Source organism: Gymnoscopelus microlampas, assembly GCF_963454915.1.
Source record: "Gymnoscopelus microlampas genome assembly, chromosome: 6".
In the NCBI taxonomy this organism is placed as follows: Eukaryota; Metazoa; Chordata; class Actinopteri; order Myctophiformes; family Myctophidae; genus Gymnoscopelus; species Gymnoscopelus microlampas.
Window position 1 is genome coordinate 34499638 of NC_139943.1, and position 8229 is coordinate 34507866.

An 8229-nucleotide genomic window follows, 5' to 3' on the forward strand; every position below is an offset into this window, starting at 1 on the left:
CCGTCGTGTATCCATGGCTTGTTGTTCATGTGTCCCATCTTGTCCGTGTAAATTCCTGAACCTCTTCTTTCTGGTCAGACATAAGATTCATATAGCATCGTTTCGAGTCCTTTTGACGTGCTTTTGAAGGATATTTTCTTTGTTTTCATGTATTTTCTTCGGACGTTACCGTTGCTATGGCCGTTGTTGCAGGAAGTGGTGAGGCGGAAGAGGCAACTCCATTGGTTGTAACGGGAATCACGTGTCAAAAACCGCACCACTCCTTTGAATGTATAGACCCCTTGTAGCAACTCATAATGTAATAACGGCTCATAATGTAATAATGGTTCATAATGTAATAATTTAAATGTAATAAAAACTCATAATGTAATAATCAGCTCATAATGTAATAAAAGAATTAGCGCATAACGTAATAACAGATTTTTCTATAATGTAATGTGGGAATCTAGGTGACTGGTGCACCCACTGCACCTGACCTGGTCATATGACCAGGAAGTATAAAAGCCAGCTCCTCCCAGTAGAGAGCCATTTGTCTCTGCTGTAGGCAGCATGGTTCATGCAGGGAGAAGGAGAACACATGGTAGGCCAAAAACTGAACCTTGTAGATCTGCTACTTTGTGCGACCCTTTTGTTTGTTGTAGCTCATGCTAATGTTTAGCTTATTGTTTGAGCACATGTTACTACTGGCTTTTGTTTGTTTGGTTGCCTATTTTCTGTTGAGCACATGGACGCTTCCCATTCTCTTAGCACTTTAATTTAGCCAACAGCATTGTGTTTTATTATCTTATTTTAATGCATTTATTTATTATTTCAGTTTTACAAATGAAGTGACCTCCTGGTGGTGTCTGTTCTATCTGCCCTACCTGGAGACACGGGTAAAGCAGTATACATTTTATGCATTGCCTCTTTGTGGATTTTAGTGTATTTTAGTTTGTAACATCACTGTCTTTTATACAGCAGCTCTGGTGTTGAGGTTGCCCCCTCGCCTTGGCCTTGCATTGTGTGCACCATTACTGCAACACAAAGTAGGTTTTAAGCTGTTTTGTTCTTTTAATGATTTGAATATAATGTTTTATAGTGTGATACTAGGGCTGGCAACTAATGTGTTTTGTTTGTCTCCTTAAAGGGACCACACCGGCCACTGTTTTCCACTGTTAATTTACTCTTTTTGTTTTGTTTGTTTGAGCCATCTAGCCAAGGTACACTGTAGGCATAGGTTTTAACATTTATCCATATTGGCATATTTTAACTGTTTCTCTGTTACAGTTTAATTCATGTAACCCTGTTCAAGGCCGGGTCCGCCCTGCTGCACACGGCTCTCCTCTCAGCTTGGGACTGCACTGGGGACCCCTTTGGTTTTATTGGTGTGTATTCATATAACCTGGCACTGCATGTTTTGTATTTGAGTTTTGTATTTATATTGCATAATTTCTTTGAGGCCTGTCCCCTTTTCTTTTCCCCTAGTTATTTTGGTATTCACTGTGTGCACCCGCCCTTCCTTATAATGTGAGAGGTAACTGTTAGATTGCCATTTTAATACTAAATACCTTGCCTTAAATACCTTAATTGTTGTCCTAGTTTGTAATAGACAGTGATGTGTTTTGTAATTTTATGGTAATAAAGTTGTTATATTTTTCCACAAACTGCCTCTAGTAAAATAATTGTTCCTGTTTAAGGGAAGTTGAACAGTATAAGGTTTAGGGGTTCCTCCTGCCTCCTCCACAAGCAGGAGGTGGCGTAGGCAGGCATATCACAGTGGTACTACTCAGTTACTACAGTAATAATGTGTTACATTATAAATCTCACGTGGCCGCTTATAATGTAATAAAAGTTCATAATGTAGTAATGTCTCATATTGTTGAGAAAAGTGAAGTGTTACATCATATTAATCATGGTCACCCCTGTCCGTCCGTGTGTCCGTCCGTCCGTGTGTCTGTCCGTGTGTCTGTTAGCCCGGCTGCTGCAAAACTGTGCAAACACACTCCCTGGATGCCAAACCCGAACATCTGCCCCAAAATTTTCAGATTGTCCTGTTATAGCGCCACCAGGAGGCCGATTTGTGCAAGACACATTTTTGGATATCACTCCTACAGATTTTGTCCAAACCTCATGCAAATCGGTACACAGTATCTATATAGTCATGTGATCAACACGGGTCTCTCTCGATTTTTTATATTCTATCCTGATTGGCTAAGATTGGCTTCCAAAGTTTGCAGGATTGGTTCGTTTTGAACAAAATGCCTCAAATCATGAATACAGTGTCCGATTGAAAGGCCTAAGAATAAATAGACCCTTTTCACATTGGCCTATTATAGCGCCACCAGGAGGCCACAATAACCTCCCTGACCTGGCGGAGACCTGTGCCCCGAGGAGCACTTTTTCTGGTTACATTATGCAGTGTTATTACATTATGAGTGGCTACGCAAGATTCTTAATGTAACACATTATTACATTATGAGCTGATTATTACATTATGAGCTTTTATTACATTTAGTTTATTACATTATGAGCTTTTATTACATTTAGTTTATTACATTATGAGCCGTTATTACATTATGAGTTGCTGTAGCAACTCATAATGTAATAACTGCTCATAATGTAATACATTTACAGTAATAAACCGGGCTAACGGTGCCAGAGATTAGCTGTTCACAGACAGACACACAGACGGACGGACGGACGGACAGGGGTAAAACATACTCTCTCGCCATGCCTTTCGGCCTGGCGGAGACAATAACGGCTCAAATTGTTGTTTCCTGGCAAGTATGATGGTCAGTATCATGGTCGGTATAATGTCAATATCATGTACGTATCATGGTCTGTAGAATGTCAGTTTCATGGTCAGTATCATGGTCAGTTTAATGTCAGTATCATGGTCGGTATCATGGCCGGTATCATGGCCAGTATCATGGTTAATTATGGTCAGTATCATATCAATATCATGGTCAGTATCATGGTGACCATGAAACTGACCATGATACTGACCATGGTACTGACCATGATACTGGTACTGACCATGGTACTGATACTGACCATGATACTGACCATGGTATGGACCATGATACTGATACTGACCATGGTACTGATACTGACCATGGTACTGACAGAATCAGAATCAGGTTTATTGTCACATCACAGGTTTACAAGGTAAACAAGTGGGTGAAATTCGTTTTTGTACAACACTCCCATCGCAACGTTAAATTCCGTAGAAAGAAGAGTGGGGAGAGAGAAAAAGAAGAGGGGTAGGGGGTTAAGTGGGAAGGAGATCAACAGAGAACAATAGAAGGCCAAAAACAAGTTATCTACATATTTACAAAGTACCTGAGATAAGAGACAAACTAAGGTGCCTGAGCATAGCAGCAATGTATGTATACTGTGCATGATATACTTATAGACGCTAAGGTGCTTAGAGAGAAAAAGAGCGCAATAATGAAAAATCAAAAAAAGTTTGTGCATTATACATGGGGATTAAGGTGCAGGGTCAGTGCGTGTTCACCTAAGGGTGGACTGACCCTGGTATAATCCGCAAGTAGCTCCATGAAGGAGAGCAACAAAAAGTAATCTTTAGCATTTTGACTAAAGCTTTTGCCACAAAGAGTACATTTAAAACCCTTTCTCCTGTGTGTATCAACATGTGTTTTTTAAGATTAGCATTTTGACTAAAGCTTTTGTCACAAACTGTACACCTGAAGGGTTTTTTTTCCGCTGGTATGATTCCTCATAAGTCCAAGTCATTTTTCCTGGTATAATAATCCACAGGTGTGTGACCATAATTAACCATGATACTGGCCATGATACTGGTCATGATACCGACCATGATACTGACCATGGTACTGACCATGGTACTGATACTGACCATTTACAGTAATAAACCGGACTAACGGTGCCAGAGATTAGCTGTTCACAGACACACACGGACGGACGGACGGACGGACGGACAGGGGTAAAACATACTCTCTCGCCATGCCTTTCAACCTGGCGGAGACAATAACGGCTCAAATTGTTTTTTCCTGGCAAGTATGATGGTCAGTATCATGGTCGGTATAATGTCAATATCATGTACTTATCATGGTCTGTAGAATGTCAGTTTCATGGTCAGTATCATGGTCAGTATCATGGTCAGTTTAATGTCAGAATCATGGTCAGTATCATGGTCGGTATCATGGCCAGTATCGTGGCCAGTATCATGGTTAATTATGGTCAGTATCATATCAATATCATGGTCAGTATCATGGTGACCATGAAACTGACCATGATACTGACCATGGTACTGACCATGATACTGACCATGGTATGGACCATGATACTGATACTGACCATGGTGCTGATACTGACCATGGTACTGACCATAATTAACCATGATACTGGCCATGATACTGGTCATGATACCGACCATGATACTGACCATGATACTGACCATGGTACTGATACTGACCATGGTACTGACCATGATACTGACCTTGATACTGACCATGATACTGATCATGGTACTGTGGTAAATATTGATACACATTTATGGACTTATAGAGCCAATCTGAACACACACACACACAGAGACATGAGGCTGATATTGAGTGGTCTACAGCACATTCCAGAGAACACTAGATGTCCAGTTCAAAGGATGCTTCCCAGAGGGCATCTGACCTTAGCTGACCTCTAGGATCTTGGGGTGTTGCTCTTCTGCACAATGGACACACACACACACACACACACACACACACACACACACACACACACACACACACACACACACACACACACACACACAAACAGAGGAGATGTAGCACACACACCTAGCTCCGTGCACATCCAATGTATGCAAGTACATACACACACATGTGAAGTCTGCCTATAAATACTGTGTGGACAAAGAAACCGTCCCTTCTTGTCCCTTCCCTCCTTGCCCTTCTTCTTCTTGCTCTGTTCTGTTCCGGCCACACCATGTAGCAGCAAGGCTGACATGTGCTCTGGTGCTCTGTACTCTGTTTTGTCCAATAAATCGACTTGAGGAACATTACTGGTCTGGACCTTTCAACTTCTTCTATGCAACTTTTACTACATTTGGCGAACCAGCCAGGACGTGTAAATGGTTTGGTCTTTTTTAGACTACAGTGCTGGACACTGGAGTGTCTGTGACCGTTCCACACGAGAAGAACTTGAGAAGAGGAGTACAAGCTGTGATTTTCTTTTGGGAAGAACATTTTTTTGAAAGCTCATCCGGACCAGATGCAGACCATCTTCCTACACAGATGCACCAGAGGAGCAGGCTATGGAAAATTGACAAGACCTGATCTTCAACAGATCTACGATGGAACCTCACAGCATCAACCCCTGTGACGACATGGAAGAAAAGAAGTAAAAAGAGGGTTACAGGAAAACTTCAGAGTAGTATGGACAGAGGACAGCAGCATGTTGGCTTGCTAGCTGCACAGACAGCTGCAGCAAGGATGCAACCAGGGAACAGCACTCAGCACTGAGGGGCACAGATGGCCCCCACCCATTCTTTGCCTATGCCACAGGATCCATCTCTGCTCCGTGTGACTGGACTTTGTGTTTGTGGACTGGATGGAAGGTTTAACATGTTTCAATGTTTGTCTGTCTTTTCAACAGGTTGTTTGTTGATGTTATATGTTTGTTGATATTTAGTTGACTAAATTGACATGAGGAGTATTAGAGGAAAGTTGACATGTGTAATAAAAAGAGTCAACAAGGTATTTGCCACGAATGTGAAGATTATTTGTTTTTATGGCCTAACCTCTGGCATTTTAACATTTCAATTGAGCGGGTCCGACAGAGGTTCGGAAGCTCTTGGCCTTGGAAAACAGAGATTTAAAGTACAAACAGATGTATTATCTTACATGTCCTAAATTTGAAGATTGGGGAGAGTTTTTACACACAAACCAGCAGATCTATTGTTCTGTAAGTGAGTGACGACAAAGCTGTATCAACTAGTGTTTTGTTGAATGTATGTTGGTTATATGTTTGTGATAATGGTGATTTAAACTGCGGAGTGTTTGGCTGCCGTTTTATTGCAGTGTTGTGAAGGATTATTTTTCACTCTCTGGTCTCTTGTATTAAATGTTTTTTATTTTTGTTGTTGAGTACATATGGACATGGTGACTAGAAAGGGTAGAAAGTCCATAGAGAGCACATGGTTCATTGTGATGTTGTGAATATGTTTAACATTTTTTCCCAGAGTTTAAGGAACAGAGAGACCTGCACACTGATTGGAAGGGGAATGCATTTCGATGCGACGTGAGCATCCTATGTATTTTCTGTGAATAAGATTTTCTGAGTTGTTTTCTTTTTAAGCTTGTTTTATTGGGAAATAAGTTCCAGTGTTGCCGGTTATCGTCAGACGAGCGTCATGTGATCCATGGCTACGCAGTGATCGTAAGCCGACACGTTTCTAAATACTGATATTCTTGCATGATTTGTGAAACAGTTTGTCTAGTTTTATTTTGAAATTGAATGTGAATCACCTTATGACAATACTGTGTAATCTTAATGCCTGTTTTATGTTGGTCTGATTGTGTCACAGTACTTTGTCTATCAAGGGGGGCCAATGAGATGTTGTGATGTGATGAGTTCTGTCTTTTTGAGGAGTATGTTTTTGAAGTATGGTTTTCTTACTTGTGTTTGATTTTCTTCATTGTACCCTTGTTTACGAAGGACCTTTTGGGCCCTCCGTAGGGGGGAATGTGGTAAATATTGATACACATTTATGGACTTATAGAGCCAATCTGAACACACACACACACAGAGACATGAGGCTGATATTGAGTGGTCTACAGCACATTCCAGAGAACACTAGATGTCCAGTTCAAAGGATGCTTCCCAGAGGGCATCTGACCTTAGCTGACCTCTAGGATCTTGGGGTGTTGCTCTTCTGCACAATGGACACACACACACACACACACATACACAAACAAGAGGATGTAACACACATACCTACGTGCACACTGAAGTACATCCATACATGCACACACACACATAGGATACACACTGTTTAGACATCTGGTTCAGAGCACACACACCACATGCACAAACATATAGGAACAGCATGCATGTGCATAGACACTGGGTATAAATATCCACTCTGAGCTGAGTTCTCTCTCTTTTCCTGCTGAAAGCTGCCATGACCTGTCCTGTGTAACCATGTAAGTAATTATCTTCTCTCCTTAATAAAATCAACTGAGGAGAAGAAATGCCTTGACTCCTTAATTCTCCTTAAACAAGGGCAAATAGCCCCACAGATTAATGCATTTGACCACAGTACTGACCTTGGTACTGACCATGAGACCATTATACTGACCATGATACTGACCATGATAATGATACTGACCATTTGTGGTATTGCTCTATGACCATACTAGCGGCCAGGCATCAGTGAATCAGGCACGGAAGCAGCTATTCACCTAGAAGAGCAGAACAATTGATGGACTCCCCCCAACACGAGCTGCACTGATTCAACATACTAAGAGGGCAGCCTACCAAGCTGGCCACTGCTGGGGACAGGCGATGGTTGCAGCCCCTGAACTCCCATCCCCAGGTGAATGGGGGTGGAAGAGGAAGGAGACAGGTGAATGCAAATAATTTAATCCACTTCTTTACACTTGTAAACCTGTGATCTGACAATAAATCTGATTCTAATTTTGACAGGAGGATGGGAAGTGCACTGGACCACACAGAAGCGAGCCTGGCCTGTCGGGAACTCTTCCGCTGTGGTTGCAAAAAGGGATGCAGTGGACAATGCAGATGTGTTAAGGCAGCACTTCAGTGTACTACCCTTTGCTACTGTGGTGGACTGTGCAACTAATATTGTGTAGATTATCTGGCTTTATTGAATAGACCCCTTAACAGACGACGTCACACTGCTAAGAACCATTATGTGCGGAACCAGTATGTGCGCAATGAAACCCATTCTATCAGGTCTCGCTAGGACGCACCTCACTAGCCAACACACAAGAGGGGGTTGGGGTGTGCTGAAACCAGCGCACCCCAAAACAACAGGTTGAGAATTGATTGCGTGAAACATTCACCTGTGCGTCCAGTCTCAATGTTGGTAAACAAATAATTGGTCTATATGCCATTAGGCTATGACTCATGAGTACTCTGTCTTTGTTGTGTCTTATAGTCCATTTAAAATAATTATGCAATACTACTACTAATACAAGAGTGAAAACAGTGAAGTACTGCATTCTTGACTCTCACGTGTCAGTTTGAAAA

The 8229-nt window shown here is 41.7% G+C and overlaps 1 long non-coding RNA gene across 1 annotated transcript; it reads left to right on the plus strand.

The window, feature by feature from the left end:
• Nucleotides 1-988: 988 nt before the first annotated feature.
• Nucleotides 989-7768, plus strand: LOC311047620. The gene is made up of 4 exons (XR_014601026.1): nucleotides 989-1025; nucleotides 1127-1364; nucleotides 7377-7582; nucleotides 7663-7768. It is a non-coding gene; the product is annotated as an uncharacterized lncRNA (long non-coding RNA).
• The last annotated feature ends 461 nt before the right edge of the window (nucleotides 7769-8229 follow it).